At 34.5% G+C, this 26,727-nt stretch overlaps 1 pseudogene; it reads left to right on the top strand.

Moving 5' to 3' along the window:
* The first annotated feature begins 2,185 nt into the window (after window positions 1-2,185).
* LOC120197344 lies at window positions 2,186-26,727 on the top strand (annotated as a pseudogene).

Below are 26,727 nucleotides of genomic sequence, written 5' to 3'. Positions count from 1 at the left end.
AACATCAAATTGACCTTGTTCCTGGGTCAAGTTTGTCAAATCGACCAGCATATTACCTCAGTCTGAAGGAGGCTGAAGAGTTACAGCGACAGGTGGAAGAGTTGTTGGAGAGGTGCTATATCCGAGAGAGTATGAGCCCATGTGCAGTCCCTACTCTACTAATACCAAAGAAAGATGGTTCTTGGCGTATATGTGTTGACAGCCGAGCGATCAATAGAATTACAGTGAAGTACCGGTTTCTAATTCCCCCGTCTAGATGATATATTGGATCAGCTATCCGGTTCTAAGGTCTTCTCAAAAATTGACCTTAAAAGCGGATACCAGCAAATCAGAATAAGACATGGAGATGAGTGGAAGATGACGTTTAAAACGCCAAAAGGGTTGTATGAGTGGATGGTCATGTCTTTTGGGTTATCCAATGCGGCCAGTACGTTCATGATATTTATGCATCAGGTCTTATGACCTTTTATGGGGAAATTTGTTGTAGTTTACTTTGATGATATCCTCGTTTATAGTCCAACATGGGCTTCACACTTTGATCACCTCCGTCTTGTTTTTTGAGATGCTGAAAAAGGAGTGCTTGTTTGTCAATCAGAAGAAGTGTTCTTTCTTTGCTACTTCTGTGACTTTTCTTGGTTTTGTTGTGTCTACTGATGGTGTTCACGCAGATCAGTCAAAGATAGATGCCGTCTTGGAGTGGCCCAGACCAAGGACCTTAAATGACATCCGAAGTTTCCATGGATTGGCATCTTTCTACCGCCGGTTCATTAGAAATTTCAGTACTCTGATTGCCCCTATCACAGAGTGCCTCAAGGGGCGTGATTTCCAGTGGTCTGAGGAGGCAGAGGCCAGTTTTCAACTAGTCAAGCAGAAGATGACCGAGGCACCAGTTTTGGCACTTCCTGATTTTGACAAAGTGTTCGAAGTAAATTGTGATGCATCTGGCGTTGGCATTGGTGGTGTTCTTAGTCAGACAGGTCGTCCGGTTTTTTTTTTCCAGTGAGAAGCTATCTGGATCAAAGAAAAATTATTCCATTTATAATCTAGAGTTCTATGCCATAGTTCAGTCTCTGAAGCATTGACGTCACTACCTAGTACAAAAGGAGTTTATTCTATTTACTGATCATGAGGCCTTGAAGTACATCAATGGCCAACACAAGCTGAGTAGACGTCATGCCAAGTGGGTGGCATACTCTCAAGAATTCACTTTTACGCTGAGGCACCAAGCAGGGAGTTTGAACCGCGTCGCAGATGCCTTGAGCCGTCGTACCTTACTCCTCACCACCATGAGTACCAAAGTTGCAGGCTTTGAGACGTTCACATATATATGCAGCTGATCCTTCCTTTGGAAGGATATTTTAGGAGGTAACTGAGGGTCACCGTCATGATTTGTTTTGCATAATGGGTATTTGTTTCGTGGATTACAGTTGTGCATTCCAGATTGTTCATTGAGGCAGCAAATTATAAGTGAACTTCATAATGAGGGACATTTTAGCCGAGATAAGACCTTGGCCCTTATCTCTTCTAACTTTTATTGGCCCAAGTTGACTAGTGATGTGGCCCATTATGTGGACCATTGTTATGTGTGCCAGCGGTCTAAGGGAGTTCTCACCAATGCGGGCTTGTACACTACCTTACCTGTCCCTGAAGCTTATTGGTTCGATGTCTGCATGGATTTTGTATTAGGCTTACCCCGCACCCAAAGGGCCTCGAATTCTATCTTTGTTGTGGTTGACAAGTTTTCCAAGATGGCCCATTTTGTAGCTTGCAGAAAGACTATGGATGCTGACCGGATTGCCCATCTTTATTTCAAGGAGATTGTGCGTTTACATGGTGTTCCTCAATCCATCACTTCAGATCGTGATACTAAGTTCATCAGTCATTTCTGGAAGAGCCTGTGGGAGAAACTGAGAACACAGTTGAATTTTAGTAGCGCCTACCCCCCAGACGGATGGCCAGACCGAGGTGGTGAACCAAAGCTTGGGTAACCTTTTGAGGTGTTTGGCATGAACGAAGCCGAAGTAGTGGGATTTGGCACTGCCTCAAGCAGAATTTGCCTACAACAGATCAAAAAATAGAACCACAGGTTTAAGTCCATTTGAAATTGTCTATGGTCAGAACCCATTCGGGGCTGGACTTAGCCCCTATTCCACGTATAGGACGTTTCAGTCCTAAAGCAGATGAGATGGAAAAGTATCTTCGAGGTATCCATGAACAGGTGAAGCAGACCATTCATGAGAGCAATACCAAGTACAAGACTCGGGTTGACAGTCATCGTCGTCAGGTACTTTTTGATGTTGGTGATTTTGTTTGGGCTGTATTAACTCGTGATCATTTTCCTGCTGGCGAGTATAATAAGCATAAGGATCTGAAGATTGGACATTGTGAGGTCGTGCAGAAGATCAATGATAATTCTTACAGGTTGTGCCTTCCTAGTCATTTGAAGACTTCTGATGTCTTTAATGTGAAGCAGCTAAGTCCTTATTTTGTGGATTGTGATGGATCTACTTTGAACTCGAGGACGAGTTCTTTTCAACCCGAGGTAACTGATGCAGGAGGATCCGAGATAGATGATGTTGAGCTGTCAGATTGCACATTGATGGCGCTGAGATACCATAAGTTGGCAGATCAGCGCAAAGGCAGGAGTTGAGTGATATGTTACTCATTGGGGCCGTTTTGAGTATGTTTAAGTATTTTGGTCATAACTTTGGCTACGGGTGTCGGAATCGCGCATAAGACCCCAATTCAAAAAGCCCCTTTCGACGCGCACGCTGTCTACATTGAGCATGGCTCCATACGGCCTTTTTTCGACCTCAAATTCTGCCGTTTTCCCTCTGAATCATTAGTTTATTTATTTTTACTTTTTATGGTAATATTTTGCTTGTCAGTTAGGAAGTCATTTTAAATCCGATTTGGGCCGGATTTTTTGCAGATTGCTTAATTTATTTCGAATTTCAATTTAGAGTGATTTTCGAGATTTTCTATTTTGGAAAAATTCGGATAAAGACGATTTTGGCTATAACAGTCCAGCTTGTGGACTGATTTTCGCATTGTTTTTGATTTTATATTATTATATTAAACCCTAGATATTTTCTCTGGTTTTTTGGGCAAATTTTCTCATGTGAATCATCTGTTGGAATTAGCCTGCAGGATAATCGTTATTCTGTCCGGCGTCACATACTATTATATGTTATGAATACCATACAAAATAATAATTAAATTTTTACTTAATACATGACTATGGGATATGAAATATCGGATGATGCTTTCGTTTCTTTTAAGTAAAGTCTCGATTTTAAAATAATTTAAGTATTTTAAAAGAAGAAAATAGATGTTGAGAAACAAGGACGGAGATACTAAGGGGGCGTTTGGTTCAGGGTATCTCACATTACCAGGGGAATGGAATGTCATTCCCCTTTTAGTTGGCAAATATTCCCAGCCCCGGTAATAAGTTATTCCCAACAGAGATATTTGGGAGTATATTACCGGGAATATGAATACTCATTCCCTTAGGTATTGTTACATTCCTGGCCTTTTGGACTAAAATGTCCTTAAATTTTTTTTTCAAAAAATTATTCTTCTGTTATTGAATAAAAAAATTCTACGAAGGTTAAATATAAATTATCTTTAACTATTTTAGATTTACAAAAAAAAAATTATAATTAGAAATTTATATGAAGTTCAGGGGTTAAAATAAAATTTACCATTTTATTAAACTATTTATCTTTTAATTTTGTAAAAAAAATTATATAAATTTAGGAATTTAAATTTTTAAAGAAAATATATAAATTATTTATAGTAATATTATAGTAGAATTTAACTTGTTAAAAAACAAACATATAAAAGATAATTTGGTAAAAATACATTTCTGTCGATATTCTTATGTTTGGCTTTAATCTTATATTACTTTAACCAAACTCACCCTGAGTTATTCGTGCTACCTCCAATTAAACTTTTTCTTTACTAAATTTTTACGATTTAATCTTTCTCATTGTCTTGATGAGATAGATTGTCGGGCCTGAAAAAAAATTTTCGGATCGATAATCTGACCCAACCATGAATATTGGGCCATTGCCCAAAATTTTCAAATTTAATGGTTTAGTGGTGAAACAAATGACTAGACGGAGATGGAGATGGAGCATCCCGGGTTGATTCTACACAGTTTCCTTACAGAAGATGATGCAAGGTTAGATCCAACTTCGATCCACTTATAATCTATTCATCGTCAAATTATGAATGAATTTAACAGGAAAAAATTGAAAGCTTAATAAAACAGAATTGGAGTTCATACACAAGAGCTGCAGTATGATTGGATGTAATTTTGGTGGATCCAGAAAAGGCAAGGGAGGCAATGGATAGGATATGCCATGTGAACTTGTAAAAATCTTAAGAGAAATGATTATGTGCGGTTCAAACCAGATTCTGAATCGTCCCTTTCAATAATGCTACGAACGATTCGTACCTCAAAACTGCTCGATTTGAGGACAAGAACAAGGATTTTGATTGAGAAAGGATGGATTCTAATGGGGTGTCTGGATGAAACCGGGACACTCGAATATGGTTTTTGTGTCATCTTGTGAAAATCAAATCTAATCATAAATTGCCATATCGTCGAGGGGAAGGTCACAATTTCTAAAAAACCTGTTTGCACCCTGGAGACCTACGGTTCTACAGGTGTGGATGTTGTGGCCCTGCATCACATGGTGGATTGCATTGTGTTCCCTCAAAAAGGCCCTAGGTATGACTTTCCAATACTCGAATGCACTTTTTTTAAATACTTGAGGATCCGTATTTAAATATGTGTTGAACACGGATATTTTAACTAACGAAGAGTCCAAGGAACATACTTCTCGATTGCTAAATATTGTTTTACTGATAATGACTACATGATCAAACAGACCCCATCCAAATGAATACTCCGGCAGTGATCTTGATGGCGATATGTATTCATTTCTTGGGATGAAGATCTCATCCTCCCTGTAATTTTCGCCCATGGATTATCGTCTTGAACCAGCTGTGCTTTGGATCATGATGTTTCCATGGAGTTGTAATACCCCAAATATCATATTAGTGACCTTATTGAAAGGATTTAAAATTTGAAGACTATTAGTATAAATAATAAAAAGATAGGAAATGATTATAAAGTGTTTATGACCATTTGTATAAATGAATGAATAAAGAAGCCATTTTAGTCCTTTGAAGGGGAAATGAATTTATATCATTTAATAAGGTATTAAAGTGGGGAAAAGGGGGAAAAACTAAGTTATTTTTCTCTCATTCTTTCCCGTGGAATAACTATCCTTCATAGACATGATCGTAACCAAGCCTGAATCTAACAAGAAAATGAAAAAGATAAAGTTCTGAATAGTAAGACATCTCTACATCTTATTAGTGAGGATTACTAGGTGAGTGTTGTACATCCTCAATACCGGGTTAATGACTAAATTATAAAAATTTTAGAATTTAGTGACTAAAGTAGAAAATGAATAGTTCAAGGACTTATATGAGAAATGTTGTGTAGGATCAAATTACAAAAAAGGAGGAATATAATGACAAAATGGTTATTTTGATAGTAAAATAATTAATTTGAAGAAGGTTATATTAGCCCACGTGGAAATGTAGAGATGCCAAATTAAGTTCCAGATTTCTCTTCTCTTCATTTCTTCATACATAAGATCCAAACAATGTGAGTTTTTTATTAGTTAATTCTTGTTGAATTTAAGGTGGTTTATGATCATTAGATGATAACTAAGCTTAAGGAAAGCTTAAGTATCTTAAATCAAAAAATGAATGAGTTAAAAGGATTTTAGATGGAAGGTTCTTAAATGAATCTTCATAGAAAGATAATAATAGATTTCAAGACCAATTTGACTGTCAATGGGGAATTAAGGAATATGAAGTGTTAGATTGAGTTTGATTCTTGATCTCATATGGATGAGAATTTGAGGTTAAAGATGTGTTAAAGGGTTAGGAATGTGTTTGAGTATGTATCCTTGATTTAAGGGTATTAAAGAGTTATGTTATGAAGTATAATTTTCGTGCTTAAAATGTAATTTCTGGGCTAGGGGTTATCGGTACCCATTCAACAGGTACCAATACTTCAAGGGTTAAATTTAGAAAGGAATTCAAAGGGTACTGATACCTTGAAGAACAGTATCGATACCAAGGGTACCGATACCTTAAGAATGGTATCGATACCATCTTTGAACGAAAATCACAGAATACAATAGGGGTATCCCTAGGCATGGTATCGATACCTCAGTTAAGGGAGTATCGATAACCTATAGTGGGTACCGATCTCTTCAAAGGGAAATTGAAAAAGACTATTCTCTAGTTTAAGAAAGAAAAGATTAGTGTATGTCAATTAGAATACTGATATGTATCAATGTATGATTATATAGATATAACTTAATCCCATTCCGGATCAATCGAAGAATTGGGAAGCATTGAGAAATAAAGTGCTAAAATTTATTTGAATCAAGCAAGGCTAAGGTGAGTGTATATTATAGATATAGTTTAATGGAAATAATACTTGCGATAAGCTATTTCCTATATTTGATTTCATGTTTTTTGTTTTTTATATATACATGCATATGTTATGGTTATAATAAGTATTTGCATATCTTTTAAATGCTTTAATATAATATATATTGAATGTATGCAATTATAAGAGAACAAATCCATGTATGAATAATAAACAAATTGATCATATGTGTTCATGTGAAGTGAATGGTTTGTTTATATGAGAAGTGAGTAATGGTATATGAAATGTGAAATGTAATCATATTTAAGCCCATGTTATATAATATGAGAGTTGTAGGTATAATTGGTATGCCAAGAGTCGAGGATTTATTAGTGGTCCTTCGGGACATAGTGGTCTTCGGGACAAATATTCAGTTCCCTAGTGGGAATATTCGAGATGTGGTGATAACATTGTGCACAACCTCAGTGTACTAACGTACCTCCTGTTCTCAATAATATACATGGGCATCCAAAGATAACTTAAATGAAAACTCTTATAAGAAGTTAAAGTTCATTTGTGCATATCATAATTATATATGTATTAGTTTAGTAGATACATGTACATTACAATGTCATAATGGATTGATAGTAGTGTATTCAAGATTTTATTGTTATATGTTCATTTTATGCCTCACTAAGTCTGTGACTTAGCGTGTAAGTGATTTACACTTAGGTACCAAGAAACAAGAAGATCAGAAATAGGAGTGGCAAGGACAACATCACTACTAGAGATCAGATCAGAAGTAATTGACAAAGTATATGTTTTGTTGTATTTAGTGTGTTGGCATGCAAACAATTTGTTAATTACGAATGCTCTGATCGATTTTGTATTGTTATGGTCAAACTTTTGTAAGTTAACAACTTTTATTTTAATGAAAGTTCAAAATTTCCTTGATTTTCTTTAAGAGTCAAAGTTTGAAAAGTCAATGTGACACTCGGATCGTATCCGGGTCGGGTACAGGTTGGGGGGTGTTACAAGTGCATTAATTATGTACTTATGTGTTATGATAATATAAATGCATGTTGCTTACTATAGTATGGTGATTACCAAATGTCACTATGTGTGCAAAACTAATAAATTCATAAAAAGTTCAAGAATTTATGTATTGGTAGTGTGTGCAACCCACGTAAATTATAATAAGACTGTGAATTTTTGTATGGTACTATGTGTCCAAACTATAGAATTTATAATGAATTGAAAGAGTTAATTGATATTGAATAATTATTAGAGTAAAAAATTCTAAAGTAAAAGATTAAACTTTTGTAAGTTAACAACTTTTTATTTTAATGAAAGTTCAAAATTTCCTTGATTTTCTTTAAGAGTCAAAGTTTGAAAAGTCAATGTGACACCTCACTCGTATTCGGGTCGGTACAGGTTGGGGGGTGTTACAAGTGCATTAATTATGTACTTATGTGTTATGATAATTATAAATGCATGTTGCTTACTATATGTATGGTGATTACCAAATGTCACTATGTGTGCAAAACTAATAAATTCATAAAAAGTTCAAGAATTTATGTATTGGTATGTGTGTGCACCCACGTAAATTATAATAAGACTGTGAATTTTTGTATTGGTACTATGTGTCCAAACTATAGAATTTATAATGAATTGAAAGAGTTAATTGATATTGTGAATAATTATTAGAGTAAAAAATTTTCTAAAGTAAAAGATTAATGACCTAGCTTTGCATTTGGCAGAAAGGTGTCAATTATGCCTGTTAGATGAAAGGTTAAATACCTTTGAGTAAAAGATTAATGGCCTAGCTGTGCATTGGCAGAAATGTGTCAATTATGCCAGTTAGATGAAAGGTTAATACCTTTGAGTAAAAGATTAATGGCCTACTGTGCATTTGGCAGAAAGGTGTCAATCATGCCAGTTAGATGAAGATTAAATACCTTTGAGTAAAGACTAAAAGTCTAACTATGCCTTTGGCATAAAGGTGTCAATTATGTCAGTTAGATGAAAGGTTAAATACCTTTGGGTAAAAAGACTAAATGCCCAATGGTGCATTTGACAGAAAGATGCCAATAATGCAAGTTGGATGAAGACTAATTGCTTAATCGTGCTAATTGATATGAAAGGATGCTAAATGGAAATGTATAACCCCACATAATTGGTATGGAAGAATGACATAAAGGATATATATATATATACATGCATAATTGACATGAAAATATGCCTGTAACATCCCAAAACAAGGCCAGTGACCAAATTGTAAGAATTCAAAGTTTAGTGTTTTAATTACAATAACCTGAAAAGTAGGATTCATTTTGGAAATTTTGTTTAGGACTTGATATCAAAGTTGGATGATTGGAAGGGTATTATGGTCTTTTCAAAGGAAATATTTTTATCTTCCCTCTTTAAGTGATATAAAAAACGTGAGAAATGGGAGAAGCTTATCTAGAGCCTTCTTTAGCTTTCTTCTTCCTCTCCACCATGGGTTCTTCTGCATAAGGTGAGTATGCTTTCTTGGATGAATTTGGAACATGTTGATAAATTGGTAAGATTTTTAGTTCCAAGTGTTCTAATGAGATATTAAATGTTTGGATGTGTTTATGTGATATAAGATAGTTTGAGTAAGTATATTTGAGTGCAAGGAATTGAGAGAATTACTAGAGTGGAAGTTATGTAAGTTTTGGAAAAATTTTGGGTTAAATAAATAATTCTGGGCATGGGTATCAGTACTGTTCATCTAGTACCGATACTTCAAAGCAAATAAGTAGAATTGAGATTGGGGTATCGATAATGAAGGAACAATATCGATACCATATGATATAATTAGTTGAAATCTTTAAGTAGTATGATACCTAGAGGGTGGTATCGGTACTGTTGAAGGGGTATCGATACCATTATCAAGTTGTAAAAATCGAATGTAAAAATGGTATCGGTACCGAGGAGGTATCGATACCATAGAAGAGTATATCAATATATTGGGGAGTACCGATACTATGAGTATAAAATGATAAGTTAAGTGTTTCTTTCAGCTAACATTTTATTGATTGGTTATAAAGTTCAAACTTCGATATTTATAGAAGTCATATATTCGTGTAGATATCGATCGAAGACAAGTTTAAGATGATTCGAAGCTACAAGAATGTGTAAGAGTCATAGTTGTTTGTATTGACTAGTGAGACTCAGGTGAGTGCTTAATATTAAGTGTATGATATTCTATGGAATAGACTTGCGATGAGTCTATTTTCCATATTAAGGTACATGAATCCATGAATACAAGCATATACTTGATATGATTTTTCTGTGTCATATGTTATTATATATGTTACATGTGATACTATATGTGTTCCATGAGCTATGTGAATGTATGTCAGAGTAATCAGTTATGTTAAATGATATAATGAAACTTTGATGATGATGGAATCTGAATATAAGTTATATGATTAGAGTTATGTAAACAATAATGACTTATGAAAGTGGTATAAGCTATGTGTTATAAATATAAAGGATTATATGGAAATGTAAAATAAGTTAGGTAATGAGGATTTATGTATCTATATGTTTATGAGAAGAGATAAGAACAAAATGTAAACCATGTAATAGGAATTTCGTAGCTATGTGTTATCGACTTAAGTACTTATGTGAATAATTGACATGTAAACATGAATCCTATGAAATATTTTAAGTTAAAGGAACTATATGACATATATTATACTATATGATAATGATTTAGGTAAAATGATAACAAGGTATAAGTTATGATTAGATCTATGTGAATTAATAATGGACTTATGTGATTAAATGAAGACTGAGATAAGTTAAGTAGCATGGATATATGATAATAAAATGATAATTGGACATAAGCTAGAAATACTGACATAAGTTAATATACTAACATGTAATATTGATTGTATGCTAATTACATAGGAAACCATATAAGAATACATGGTTAGGTAACAAAATATGAGAAGTTGAGCTAAGTGAAGATATGAAACTAGTATAAGCTTTATATGATACAGATGATTATGGAAATCTACAAAATAAACTATATTGTATTGATATATGAATTATATTAAATTATGTATAAGAGTATCTGCTTAAATATATGGGTTATAAGGTGATCATAAAGAATATAGAATAATTATTTGATAATAGTTATGTGATTACATGTATGTATTATACATCTTGCTAGCACTATATGTTATGCGATATGAAGTTATTGATATGTGTTATAAGACACTAATCTAAATGCCCACATAAATGTTACATGAACCATGTGAATATGTTAATGACCATGTGGCTACATGTGAAATGATATAAGTTATGTGAAAATTGTGTGACTATGAATATGTGATAAGAATAAATGATAATGCCCATGTTATGTAAATGAGAGCTAGGGTATAGTGAGCATATCAAGAGTCGAGGATTTTATGTGGTCCTTCGGGATAATATATGGTCCTCCGACAAATATGTGGTCATCCGGGACAAATATGTGTCCTTCGGGACAAATTCTATGTGCCCCTAGTGGGATTTTATACGAGCTGTGGTGACACATATGTGCACAACCTCAATGTACTCACATATATTTAGTTATCACAAGTGTACCATGGGCAAATAAAGACATAAATAAGAAGCCTTGTGTGATATTATGTGTTTTGTGTTTGAAATGTATGATATGTGTATAAATATTAAATACAGATTAGATGATAAGATGAATTAAGGATAATATTGATAATTATAAGAAGTTGAATGATTGTTCTAATGAGATATGTGTAGTATGTATTGTTACATGATAATACATACTTTTGTATGATATATGATATGAAATGAGGTTAATTATGATAATGACGAGATATGGGTATGTATACACTTGATGATATAAAAATTCTATGGTTGTGTGTAATATTATATTATGAAGTGTTCATGCATTGTTAAGTATTTAGGGTTCTCTTTTATATGGTTATATGCCTCACTAAATCATCGACCTAGCGTGTGAATATTCACACGTAGTTCTGAGAAGATTAAGGAGCAAAGAGGGTTAAACAAGTCAACTCTCCTTTCCGAAGATCATATCAAAAAATAATATGGAATAATATTTATTTTGTTATATGAAGTGGTTGATATGTAAATAAAGATTTGAACAAGATTTGCTCTGATTGGTTTTGTAAACAAAATTGTATTATTGTAATTAATATAATTTATTAAATTTTGTTTTTAATATAAACTGAAATTTTAATTGTTTTGTAAAAGTCAATGTTTTGAAAAGTCAATGTGACATCTCGGATTCGTATTCGGGTCGGGTACGAGTTCGATTCGTATCTGGGTCGGTATCAGAGCTAAGATTTAGCTGATTCTAGGCTTAAACAGAAGTCAAAGGAGTTTTAAAATGTGTACATGCCAACACAAAGTGGGAAATTTCTGATATGATAGTGTAAGGAGTATGTTGTCTTGCTAATAGAATAAAATTAGTAGGATATAATAGAAATTTGATTATGAGAATTTTTGAATAAAAGTGAGAGGTAATGAACCTGATGGTGGTAGCAATTCACCTGCCCTGGCCAGGCAGGATGAAGAGCGGACACCTCAGAGAGCGCCTTTGTAAAAGTTAAGGATTGTTTTCAGAAGATTGAAAATGCAGTCGAATAGTGTTAGAGGATCTCCACTATTCCAAAGTGGAGAAGTTAGATGAAGTAGTTTAGTTATTATACGGTCGAGTTAAAGTATTGTGAACATATGTTATCATGAGAATAATAGAAGATTCAGTGATGTGGATATTGTTTCGGAAGAGTTTAGAATGTGTACATCGATGATTAATTTATAGACAATGAAGTTGGAATGTTGAGTTTGAACAAAGAAAATGAATGGTGTAGGAGAAAGAATGTTATGAATGGTTCGAGGTTTACGCTATAGATTGGAAGAACTGGTGCTGACTAACAAAGTTATGTGATAATAAGTGTATTAGAATTAAAGGATTAGAAGATGATGTCAGGGTAAGCTAGCCAAGTATGGTGTGGATTTGGATATGATTATGTATTTTGATCATGAAAATGTGATAGAGTGAAGGAAATAAGGATTCACATGTCTGAAAGAAGATTCAGATGGATATAAGAGTTAAAGTTAATAAAAAGGAATGTATATAAGAATAAAGTGTTGTGTAGGTAAAGTGGATTATCAAAATTAAGAAGATGTGATAAAGATTGGTAATCAGGGATAAGTATAAGTGATATGAAAAGAGTACAAGAGTATGAAGAAAAAGATATGACCTATGTTATAAGGAGATTTTGATTTATGGAAAAATAATAGAATAAGGAAATAAAAAGGATGGAGTTTAAATGATCAAGTGTGACAAGGATTATATTGAGGATTGAATTATAAGTTTGATACAGACGTAAGAAAAGTACATAAGGTCATATGAAAAGTTCATGAAGGATTATATTGAGAATTCAATTGTTGGCACTTTGAACAATATATAAGAGCCAAGTTCATGAAGGTTTGACTTGTTGATACAACAAAAACATATTCTAAGCCTCTTTGATCTGAACCAAACTCTACTTTGCTTGGTCAGCCCCTTAGAATTTTGACTAAAAAGAAAAATCTTTTTCAAGGCATTCTTCCAACACACACTGCTCATCAGCAGACCATTCGATATCCAACTCAAAGCCTAGATCAAAGAAGGGGAGGTGGTCCCTGGCAAGCCCATGGACGGCGGAACAAGGAGCGGAATCATCCCAGACAATGCCATTGAGAAAAAAATTCACAAGTAATAGTAAGATTTAAGTCAATTTAAAAGTTGGTAAATTTTTCAAAAAACGAGTATTATTTTTTTAAGTTATTATAATACCGTAGTGATTATTTTTTAATAGTATGATAATTATTTTAGAATTTTATTGATCAAAACGGTATTCGTCCAATGATTTTTTATGTATTTCATCTATATTTCTTTAGTATTATATACTAATGGATAATAGTGTACGAGTACTTTCTGCATAAGCTACCTTAATCCACCCACCATCAAACCATATGTCTTGGTTATTTAATACGTATGGGGTACCGTTTGCGAAAAACAAAACACTGTTATCAATATACTGAACAGTAATTATATTTTAATTGTAAGAAATTATTTGTTTATGTTTACTAATTTGTCTAAAATTACTGACAACTCATGCAGAGAGAAAACAAGCCTCCGGTATTGGTTCAGAGAACTCACCAAAAGGTTTCATGATTTTGAATGTCAAATTATCTCTATAATTTATAGAAGTAAGTTTGGATGCTCTTCTATGTTTCTTAGCCATGTGGGATTGTTTTGTTCTCATATTTTTACTCTTTAAACTTTTGAGATGCTCTTCTATGTTTCTTAGCCATGTAGAATTGTTTTTTTAAAACAATTAAATTAAATGACATTATCTGTTATGGTTTTTTTAAGCCTCAATTTTATTTTTTTGATTATAGTTATATAATTATATTTATTATTTAATATGTTTTACCTTAAATATTATGTTGTAGTTGATTTGAATCATTTTGTTTCACTTGATTTTATGTATATATGTTATGACTTGTGATATTTTTATACCTTTTAATATTGTAAACTTAAAAAAAGTGTTACATATATATTAATATTACTTTGAATATTATGTAAAATTAAAAAAAATATTATTTTATATAAAATCCGGTTCAACCGCGGTTGAACGCGGTTGAGCAAGTGAATCAGTACCTTCACCGATTCAATGTCCGGTCCGATTTTTAAAATATTGCTAATTTGCCTAAAATTACTGACAACTCATGCAGAGAGAAAACATGCCTCCGGTTCAGAGAACTGGAGCGGAGCTCCTACAACGACGACTCGTGTCGCTTCATCGAGTGACTCAGCTCCTGCTGCCAGGTTTTTACAGACAAAAGTCTGGTATCGAGTGGCTCAGTCCGATGCAATGGGATAAGTGTAGCTTGATGGCAAGGCAAACATTTGACTGAGAAATCCACTAACTTGTTGCCCAAGTTTGGCCGAATTTTTAGTATTCAAGTTAATGAAGCGAAGCAAAGTAAAATTCGAGTCTCAAAGCAAAAGCATAATTTTCATCCTTGGTAAAGAATCACCGAATTTGCGATGGAATTCTTGTTGTCTAAGCAATTTTACATAATTGTAATAAATATGATCGAATCAATAAACAATAATTAAATCTATTATTTCCAAATATTACTGATCATTACCTGATTTAACAAATTTAGTTGTTCAGGACTTAAACTTCAAAATTTGAAAACTATTGGAATAGAAATTATCGATTTATAATATAGGGTCTGAATACGTAATTTTAGAAATGGTAATGGAGTATTAGAATTTGACCAAATAATAAATCCAAATATGATAATAATAATTGAGACGAGCAGTACCCAGGGAGCATGACGTCATATTCCATGACATTAGCAAAACATTATAATATTAACCAAACAAACCAAAGCATAGAATCTCAGAAACCTTCCCTTCCATCTTTACTTCAATATAAATTTCTTTGGCGTCACAATTTCATCTCATCTCTATGCATTCAGTTCTTTGATTTTCATCCTCTAAAATCTCGTAAACCTTGTTGATTCTCTTTTCAAATTCTGATAATTTCTTTAATTATCTTCTTAATTCTCTTATCATCTCCTTTTTCGTTTTCATTGTTCTAATGTTTTCTTTCAACCTTTTTCTTTCTGTGTTTTTGAATCTTCCCATAATTCATTATAATATCTCTCTCTTTCGAAGTCTGGTAAGTCTCTCTCTTTCTACTATGATTGATTTTTCTCTGTTTTTCAAAATTTTTATGATATTTTTTGTTTGTTTTGATCTCTTTGAATTCTTCTCTTTCTCCGTGTTTTGGTTCTTCTCGTTATTCTTCTATTGCAATAACTCTTTGTCAGTTTGGTGAGTTTTTCCCATGGTTATCAAAACCGGACCGGACCGGCCGGTTCAACTGGTTGAACCGTGAACCGGTGGCCTGTCCAGTCCGGTTACCTCACAAAACCGGTCTGGTAATGAACCGGCTGAAAACCGGTAAAACCGGGGTGAATCGGCTGAAAACCGGTAAAACCAGTTTGAATCGCCGATTCACTTTTTTTCTTTTAAAAAAAATTAAACCAAACAACGTCATTTGTTCAACGAGCCAAGTCAAATTCGAGTATTGCTGAGTTCGACTCGAACTCAAAAACTTTAAAAGTAAGCTCAACTCGACTCAAAAACTCACGAGCTAAAAATTATCAAGTTCAACTCGAACTCGAAATATAACATTAAAACTTGAACTCGAAAAGGCTCGAACTCAAAAAAAAATTAGAATTTCTATTGAAGCCTAAAATTTGAGCTCAATTGAAGCGAAAGAATAGTTCGCTCTATACTCACCAAAAGTCTCCATGATTTTGAATGTCAAATTACCTCTATTATTTATAGAAGTAAATTGGGATGCTCTTCTATGTTTCTTAGCCATGTGAGATTGTTTTGTTCTCATATTTTTACTCTTTAAACTTTTGGGACACTCTTCTATGTTTCTTAGCCATGTGGGATTATTTAAAAAAAAATTAAACCAAATGACATCATTTGTTATGATTTTTTTAAGCCCCAATTTTTTTTTGATTATAGTTATATAATTATATTTATTATTTAATATGTTTTACCTTAAATATTATGTTGTAGTTGATTTGAATCATTTTGTTTCACTTGATTTTATGGTTTTTAATTTATATATGTTATGACTTGTGATATTTTTATACCTTTTAATATTGTAAACTTAAAAAAAGTGTTACATATATATTAATATTGCTTTGAATATTATGTAAAATTAAAAAAAATTATTTTATATAAAATTCGGTTCAACTGCGGTTGAACTCGGTTGAACCAGTGAACCAGTACCTTCACCGATTCAATATCCGGTCCGATTTTAAAAACATTAGTTTTTTCACCTTTTCTTTTTTTCTCTATTATAATTGATTTTCGCTGTATTTTTTTTTCTTCTCAATTCATATTGCCTGACTCTGTTTCTTTTTTTTTGTTATATTTTTTTATTTGATTTTGAAATTGCTTTTACTTTTTCTTTAGCGCCATTTAAATTTGATCATCAAATTTGTTAGCCAGAGGCTCATAGCTGATAGCTATATAGAGAAAATTAATATTTTATTCGAATATATATATATATACATAACAGAAGTTGTAATTTATAATGTATGTTATTTCAGATATAGACATTATATATGTTTCTTAAATTTATAATGTAAAAATACATAAAATATAAAGATTTTATTTATCTATTGATAAGGAAAAAGGGTGAGGGTATTCAAAAATTAGATTCGGAGCCTAATATTAATGATTAAAATGATATCCTTTTGTCAATAAATTATAAATTTGATTAGTGAAGGATCATGTTTTTAAATTTAAATGTGTTAAATATACAAATAAAGTTAAATACAATCGTAAAATACATAAAAATATAAAGATTTTATTCATCTATTGATAAGGAAAAAGGGTGAGGTTATCCAAAAATTAGATTTACAGCCTGATATTAATCATGATCAAAATGATATCTTTTTATCAATAAATTATAAATTTGATTAATGAAAGATCATACTTTTAAATTTAAATGTGTTAAATATACAAATAAAGTTAAATACAATCGTAAATTATATACAGAGTCAAATATTTAAATACTATAATATGTGTAAGTATTGATTCAAAGTAAAAAGTTCAAATAACGTATATAGTTAATAGTATATAACTATAAACTTGATTTAGTTTTGATTAATAGAATTTAAGCTAAAGATAATTATGAATGATTGGTTGAATGAAATATTAGTATATGGTCTTTATTTGAAATGATATTGGAATATCAAAGATAATTGAATTTTGAATGTGAAAATAGAGTTGGAAGGAAAATGGGAAGACAATTAAGTTGTTCGGATTTGGTTCAGCCTTGACAGTAGAGGAAGTGAAACACTTCGTGGAGAATTACACCGGTGAAGGAAGCGTGGAAGCGGTGAAAGTAGGGCAAAGAGAAGGCGGCAGAGCACACGCCAAAGTCCAGTTAAAAAACAAGGACGATGTCGACAGAATCTTGTCATGGACCGCTAGCCAAGCACTATGGCACAATGATTCTTATTTGAGAGTATGGCCGATGAAACACAACATTATCCCACAACCCAAGCCCAAATTCAATCTCGTCAGTATCAACGATTTGATGTTGCATTTCGGTTATCCGGTTTTTGGAGACAAGTTTTATGTTCTTTGGAACCAACCTCATGTCTCTTTCAAATATGGTTAAAAAATGGACAAATTATACTTCTTTCTATCTTATTATTCAGTGGATTACAAGCTCGAATTGTTCAATGACAATGTTTGGCGGATTATGTTGCATCATCTTCCTGATCAAACAAATAAATGTCTCGTTATTCAGGTATGTTTCAAACTAATTGCTTTAATTTGGATCCATGTTCTTTTGCCTCATGGTTGAATCTAAATGATACTTTACAAATGTTTTCGTGAATAGACTTGGATGACATGTTTTAGAATTATGTGTTGTTAGGTAAATATATTTTGAAAGAAGTTATATAGTAAATTTTTGGAATAACTCATATTTTAATCCTACAACTTATTCATTTTTTCTATACTGGTACCTAAACTTTTTTATCCACATTAGTAACTGAATTTGTTTACTTTTCTGATGCCATATTTTGTTATAAATGATTTGAATTTTTATAAATTTTACAATTATATATATATATATATATATATATATATATTACAATTTCTCATAATTGTATAGTGTGGGCCAAAAAATAGATACTAATTTAATAAATAGACAAATTTAAGTATAAATGTGGATTAAAAAAAGTAAGTACTAAAATAAAAATTGGATAGATATAAAGGCTACAATCTGACTTATTCCTCAATTTTTATTTTTTGTTATAAAGAATTTACGGTATACGTTCCTAAGAATAAAATATGTAGTACAAAAATAATTATATTGTTTGTTAACATTAAATATTGAATTTCTGAAAATTATTAATTTACAATATTTTGTTTATAAAGTTAAAATTTTATATTAGTTTGAATAATTGCATTACTTAATAATAGTATTCTTATTTTTTAAAAATATTTATTTTATTACTTTAATCTTATCAGTATAATAGTTTATATTATTTTGGATAGTTTCGAATACAATTTTTTTTAATAAAAAAGACAAAATTATTTAAAATGTAAACTTTTAATAAAAATAATTGCATTTTCCTACTTATTGTATTCAACATATTTTAAAACTAGAAGTAAAACTCATTAGATTTAAATAAAAAATAAATATGATTATTGACTTCATTGTATCATATATTCTAGCTACTGGGAGCCCCCCCAGATCTATGAGAGAGATCCATCAGCTCTGAGAACCTCAAGGGAAGTTGCAGAGGATGAACAATGGGTTAGGGAAGTGGATTTCACACCAGGAAATTGCATTGGCCAATCTTTTGCAATATGTTTGGAGATTCCTCGATCAGTTCAAATCCCCAAGTTCGATCCCAATTTGTTCTACAAGAAAGTAGAAGACCATTTCCTTCTCCAGGAAGGATCAACCTTTTCATCCAACACTGATCTCGTTCCCATCATAAACCCACCTGCAGCCATTCACATACCCTACAATATCTTGTTAAGTCAATTCTTTGGTCCAAAACGGTTTTCTTTCTCCCAAGGCACTCGATTCCCGGTTCTTCGAGTCTGTCGATCCCAATCGGATCGATACCGTGTTCATCGAACATGCGCTGGAGAAAATGTTCAGCCTTAAAGACTGTTGCTATGAGCCTGTTAAATGGCTGAATGAACAATACAAAGAATACCGCAACAAGCCTCCTAGACCTCCCGTTCTTCCTGAAGGGTTGGTAGCCGTAAGAAGAATTCAAGTGACACCTTCTAAGGTTTATTTCAGCGGTCCAGATATCAATCTCTCCAATCGTGTTCTTCGAAATTATATCAAAGATATTGACAATTTTCTTCGAGTTTCTTTTGTTGACGAGGAGCTTGGAAAGATACATTCGTCTGATTTGTCTTCCAGTACATCGGTTACTGATGGAAAGCCTACACGGATATATCATCAGAGGATATTGTCGACTCTCAGAAATGGTATACTTATTGGAGACAAGAAATTCTAGTTTCTTGCTTGTTCGACAAGTCAATTAAGAGATAACTCCATTTGGATGTTTGCCTCAAAGCCTGGGCTTACTGCTGAGGGGATACGAGAGAAAATGGGTCATATCCATGTCATAAGGAATGTGGCCAAATATGCAACCAGATTAGGCCAGTCTCTAAGTTCATCTAGGGAAACCTTGTGTTAAAAGTCCAAAGGTTGGCAACCAACTTTGAAAATGGTTTTCAAAGTTTGGTAAATGTTTCTTCGAAAATGGTTTTCAAAGTTTGGTAAATGTTTCTTTGAAAAATATTTTTCAAAGTTTGGTAAAGTTTGGTAGATGTTTGTTGAAAATAGGAATGGGTAAATTCACTTTAGTCGTTGCTATTTATTACTATTCACGTGAATAGTAAATTTCGTGAACAGTAAAAATTTTGTCGGCGATACGAGTTTGTCGACGAAGGTGTTCTAATACACGGTGGTTCGCAAGAATTGTCAGAAACGATCCAAACGAAACCAGATTCGAGTGGGAGCGATGGCTACAGACAAAGGGAAGGTGAAAATTAAAAAGTTCGATGGTGCGGACTTTGGCTTTTGGAAGATGCAGATCGAAGATTTTTTGTACCAGAAAAATCTATATCAACATCTCTCAGGAAAGCAACCAGTGGGCATGAAGAATGAAGACTGGGCTCTTCTCGACAGACAAGCCCTCGGAGTTATCCGACTGACGTTATCCCGCAATGTTGCTTTCAACATAGAAAAGGAAAAGATCACGACGGGTCTTATGGCGGCTCTCTCCAGTATGTATGAGAAGCTATCAGCCTCAAACAAAGTGCACTTGATGAGGTAATTATTCAATTTGCAGATGACGAAAGGGGCATCGATGACACAACACCTAAATGAACTCAACACAATCACAACCCAGTTAAGTTCAGTGGAAATTGAATTCGATGATGAAGTTCGAGCTTTAATTCTCTTATCATCTCTACTAGACAGTTGGAATGCTACTGTACAACAGTTAGTAGCTCGTCGGGAAATAGTAAATTGAAATTCGACGATGTTCGAGATCTAGTACTGAGCGAAGAAATTTGACGGAGAGAATCGGGTGAAGCATCAACCTCCTCAGCCTTGCACATGGAGTCCAGAGGGAGAACTTCAGAAAGAAATTTAAATCGTGGCAGATCAAAATCCAGAAGGGGCAAATCAAGAACAGGAAAGAAATATTTTACCTGTTATAATTGTGGCAAGAAGGGTTACTTTAAAAGAGATTGTAAAGCACTGAAGAAAGATACCGGTGCATAGGAATCTGCCAACATGACAGAGGAGACAGGTGATGCCATGATTCTAAGCGTCAACACTCTGATTGAATCATGGATCTTGGATTCAGGGGCATCTTTCCACTCCACCCCATGCCGAGAAATCATGGAGAACTATGTCAGTGGTGATTTTGGGAAGGTTCATCTAGCCGATGATGAAACCTTGAAGATCATCGAAAAATGAGACATCCGATTAAAGTTGCCAAACCAGACCACCTGGAAGCTGACAGGAGTGAGACATATTCCTGGACTCAAAAGGAATTTAATTTCTGTAGGACAGCTTGATGGAGAAGGATATAGTACAACCTTTTCAGGTTGTGAAGAAGATTACCAAAGGAGCACTCGCCATTGCTCGTGGTAAGAAAACTGGTACTCTCTATATAACCTCAAATTTAGAGAATATTATTGCAGCCGCAGATGCTGATGGAAAATCAAACCTATGGCACCAAAGGCTTGGTCACATGAGCGAGAAAGGGATGAAGACACTTTTGTCAAAGGGGAAGTTATCGGATCTAAAGAATGTAGATATCGGACTATGCGAGGATTGCATCTTTGGCAAACAAAAGAAAGTCAGCTTTGCAAAGATTGGTAAGACACCCAAGGCTGAAAAGTTAGAGTTGGTTCATAATGATGTATGGGGACCTCTCCAGTTCCATCTCTTGCAGGCTCATTATATTATGTCACCTTCATCGATGACTCTACAAGGAAGGTGTGGGTTTATTTTCTGAAGAAAAAATCAAAAGTCTTTGATACCTTCAGAAAATGGAAGGCCATGGTGGAAAATGAGATTGGTCTGAAAGTCAAGCGGTTAAGGTCTGATAATGGAGGAGAGTACAAAAATTGTAGATTCAGAGAATTTTGCGCAAATAATGGGATCAAGATAGAGACAATAGTTCCCATGACACCGCAACAGAATGGCGTAGCAGAGCGCATGAACAGAACTCTGAATGAACGTGCCAGAAGCATGAGGATACATGCCGGATTGCCCAAATTTCTATGGGCTGAAGCTATCAACACTGCAGCTTACCTGATCAACCATGGGCCCTCAGTTCCTTTGGATGGCATAATACCAGAGGAAGTTTGGAGCAAGAAAGAAATAAACCTTTCACACTTAAGAGTGTTTGGTTGTATTTCTTATGTACACATAAACTCTGCTGAAAGAAGTAAACTTGATGCCAAGTTCAACAAATGTGTCTTTGTTGGTTATGGTGGTGATGAGTTCGGCTACCGGTTTTGGGACTATGAAAATCGGAAGATCATCAGAAGCAGAGATGTCATTTTCAATGAGAATGTGATGTACAAAGACAGGTCAACTGTAGAATCAAGCAGCTCCAATACCAAAGCTGAAACAAAGGAATTTGCTGAGTTCGAGGAGATTTCTGGAAGTGATGTTCAGATCAGTCCTGAAGCAGTTCAAGAAGAACCAGGCACACCGGAACTAAGACGCTCCTCCAGAATTTCTAAACCAACCCAACGGTATTCTCCTTATTTGCACTACTTGTTGCTGACTGATAATGGTGAACCAGAGTGTTATGATGAAGCAATGCAAGTGGAGGATTCAGTCAAGTGGGAGTCTTCCATGAAAGATGAGATGGACTCACTTATGTCAAATCAGACGTGGGAATTAGCTGAATTACCACCAGGCAAGAAAGCATTCCACAACAAGTGGATTTGCAAGATCAAAGAAGAGCATGATGGAGAAAACGCTACAAAGCAAGATTGGTTGTCAAAGGTTTTCAGCAAAAAGAAGGTATTGAATACAATGAAATTTTCTCTCAATTCGTAAAACTGTCCACAATCAGACTGGTGTTGAAAATTGTAGCTGCAGAGAATTTACATCTTGAGTAGTTAGATGTAAAGACAGCTTTCCTTCATGGTGATTTGGAGGAAGAAATCTATATGAGGCAGCCAGAAGGCTTCATAAAGACAGGCAAGAAAAACATGATATGCAGGTTAAAGAAGAGCTTGTATGGTTTAAAACAAACTTCTAGACAATGGTACAAGATGTTCGATAGCTTCATGAGTAGCAGTTGTTTTACCAGATGCCAAGCAGATCATTGTTGCTACATCAAGAGGTTCGACGATAGCTTCAAAGAACTTTGTTTGACAGGCTATGTAGATGCTGACTTAGCCGGAAATATTGACATCAGAAGGAGCACTATAGGGTATGTCTATACTCTAGGAGGAACTGCAGTGAGTTGGGTTTCTCAACTACAGAAGATAGTTGCTCTCTCCACAACTGAAGCAGAATATGTCGCTGTTACGGAAGCTAGCAAGGAGATGGTTTGGCTCCAAAGTTTCTTGGAAGAGTTAGGCAAGAAACAAGAAAATAATGTCTTGTATTGCGACAAGTCAAAGTGCTATCCATCTAGCAAATAACCCGTCTTTTCATTCCAGGACAAAGCACATACAATTGCGATATCATTTTATTCGGTCTCTTCTGGAAGATGAGATTTTGAAACTTGAAAAGATCAGTGGAGCTCAAAATCCGGCAGACATGTTGACAAAGACGGTGACCACGGACAAACTGAAGTTGTGTTCAGCTTCAGTTGGCATGCAAGAATAACAAGACTAGAAATTCCGCTGCATCGATCGAGGTGTGAAGGCATATTAAAATCAGTCTTCAAGTGGGAGATTGTTAAAAGTCCAAAGGTTGGCAACCAACTTTGAAAATGGTTTTCAAAGTTTGGTAAATGTTTCTTTGAAAATAGTTTTCAAAGTTTGGTAAATGTTTCTTTGAAAAATGTTCTTCAAAGTTTGGTAGATGTTTGTTGAAAATAGGAATGGGTAAATTCACTTTAGTCATTGCACTGTAGGGTATTTTCAAAGATTAGTCCCTAAGTTTCAACTATAAATACCCTATCTCATTTATCTTCAAAACCATCCCAAAAATCATTTCTTTCTCCCAATACTAGAGAGATTTCTTATGAGTAGTGAGTGTTTTATAAACACCTGTAAATTTTCTCTCTTAGTAAAAGATCTGCAGCAGTCCGGAGACGTAAGCACAATTGGCTTAACTCCGTTATCAATTTCGGGTATTATTTTTCTGCTTTTATTTCGCATTCTCACTAATCTGGTTATAGGGAAATTACTTGTACTCGGTTTATTTCCCAAGACCTTGCAAGTGAGCCAGAACGAAATCGAGATAATTCCAGATATAGAAGTTAAAATCGATGATGACACTAAGTATAATTTCTTTGATGGCATTGGGAAAACATCGACTAAACTAGCCAGGGAAGTAGCTAGGAAATGTGGATTGAGAAACACACCATCCACATTTCAAATTTAATATGGAGGTTACAAAGGAGTCGTAGCTGTCGATCCATCATCTTCGGCGAAATTATCCTTGAGAGAGAGTATGCAGAAGTTTGACGCGGACTCTACAAGTCTTGATGTTTTGTCATGGAGCAAACTTCACCCTTGCTACCTTAACCGGCAAATAATCATCCTTATGTCGACTATTGGGGTCAAGGATAGTGTTTTTGAGATGAAGCAGAAAGAGTTTTTAGCTCAATTAGATGCAATTTTGGTGGATCCAGAAAAGGCAAGGGAGGCAATGGATAGGATATGCCATGGTGAACTTGTAAAAATCTTAAGAGAAATGATTTTGTGCGGTTACAAACCAGATTCTGAACCTTTCCTTTCAATGATGTTACGAACGATTCGTGCCTCAAAATTGCTCGATTTGAGGACAAGAACAAGAATTTTGATTGAGAAAGGAGGGATTCTAATGGGGTGTCTGGATGAAACCGGGACACTCGAATATGGTCAGGTTTTTGTGCAATACTCCGACTCTAAATCAAGGCAATCTTCGAGTGAGACGTTATTAACATTCAACGATCGTCAATCAAATCGAAATTGCCATATCATCGAGGGGAAGGTCGCAATTGCTAAAAACCCTTGTTTGCAGCCTGGAGACCTACGGGTTCAACAGGCTGTGGATGTTGTGGTCCTGCATCACATGGTGGATTGCATTGTGTTCCCTCAAAAAGGCCCTAGGTATGACTTTCCAATACTCGAATGCACTTTTTTTAAATACTTGAGGATCCGTATTTAAATATGTGTTGAACACGAATATTTTAAACTAATGAAAGAGTCCAAGGAACTTACTTTCTCGATTGCAAAATACTTGTTTTACTGATATTGGCTACATGATCAAACAGACCCCATCCAAATGAATGATCCGGTAGTGATCTTGATGGCGATCTGTATTTCGTTTCTTGGGATGAAGATCTCATTCCTCCCTGCAATTTTGTGCCCATGGATTATCGTGCTGAACCAACTAAGCTTTTGGATCGTGATGTCACAATGGAGGTATTTGCTCAAATCATTAACATTAATACCAGCATTGCATGAAACATGTCTGCATTTATCAGGTTTCGGGTTAGTGTTCGATATAAGTGTGTATGTGTGTGTGTGTGTGTGTGTATATATATATATATATATATATATATATATTAAAATTGTCTGATACATATGCGATATAAATCTTGAAGAATCTAAATAACTCAATGCATACACTTGTATGTGCAGGATGTGGTATAATATTTCACTAACTACATAATAAACGACAGCTTGGGCATCATTTCTAATGCCCACACGGTGTTTGCGGACAAGGAGCCATCAATGGAAATGAGCGAGCAATGTATTGCGCTCGCCAAGCTATCGTCCAAAGCGGCTGACTTCCCTAAAACCGGCATTCCGGCCAATATACCCAGTCGTTTACGCATCAGTGAATACCCGGATTTCATGGAAAAGCCTGACAGGTTAACCTATGAGTCCCAATCTGTGATCGTCGGCTCTACCATGAGGTGAAAAGCATCGAAGCCGAGGTCAGTACTGCTAAACATTTCACCAGATCGGTAGCGAAACTTTCTTACGACCCCGACATTGGAATTTGAAGGGTATCTAGCTCATGTCAACGACGCCTTGCATTACAAGCGTCTGTATGACCGTAAGCTAGCTAGCCTGATGGTTAGATTTGGGGTAAAAACCGAGGCCAAAATCATCAATGGATGCATCCTGAAACTGTCCAAATATTATGATCGAAGCGTAGATTTAGAGACCATCATTGCAGCGGTGAAATCACTGAGAAAAGAAGCAAAAGGTTGGTTGAATGAGAAGGTTAGCAGTAGCCCAGAAGATAAGTTTGTAAAAGCTTCTGCTTGGTACCATGTCACCTATCACCCTAGCTTTTGGGGTTTATCCAGAGATACAGGGGCGTGGCTGGGGCGGCGCGAACTGCACGATCGCGCAGGGCCCCAATAAATGGCCCCCTAAAATAGTATATATATAATGACATTTTTTCAATAAACGCCACTATAGATAGACTTATTGCGACGTTTTTTCATAAAAATGCCACTATTATTGCACAGGGTCCCCAAAAAATCCCAAAAAAAGTATATATAGTGGCGTTTTTCCAATAAACACCGCTATAGATGGACCTATTGCGACATTTTTTTCAAACAAACGCCACTATTGTTGCCCCAAAATCGAATATATCTAGAAAATAGGGCCCTTTATAAGAATTTGTACTGGGCCCCCGAAAACCTTGACACGACCCTGTAGAGATGGGGCTGATAAACAACATTTCATTAGCTTCCCTTTGTGCATACATGATAAGTTGCTTCCAATTAAGAGGGAAAATTCTTCAAAAGATCCCAAACTAGAAATTCAAATCACAGGTGGGGACCTGAATTCTAATGCCAAGAAAATTAGGGGGAAATCTTCACGATTTGCGGAATCTGTAGATATCAAATCCAAGGTTGAGGAACCCAGTGGGTCCACCTTTTATTCTTTCATGTGA

Source organism: Hibiscus syriacus, unplaced genomic scaffold (genome assembly GCF_006381635.1).
Source record: "Hibiscus syriacus cultivar Baekdansim isolate YM2019G1 unplaced genomic scaffold, ASM638163v2 tig00117048_pilon, whole genome shotgun sequence".
Classification (NCBI taxonomy): Eukaryota; Viridiplantae; Streptophyta; class Magnoliopsida; order Malvales; family Malvaceae; genus Hibiscus; species Hibiscus syriacus.
Note: the sequence above shows the minus strand (reverse complement) of the source record. Positions and strands in the feature narration are given on the sequence as shown.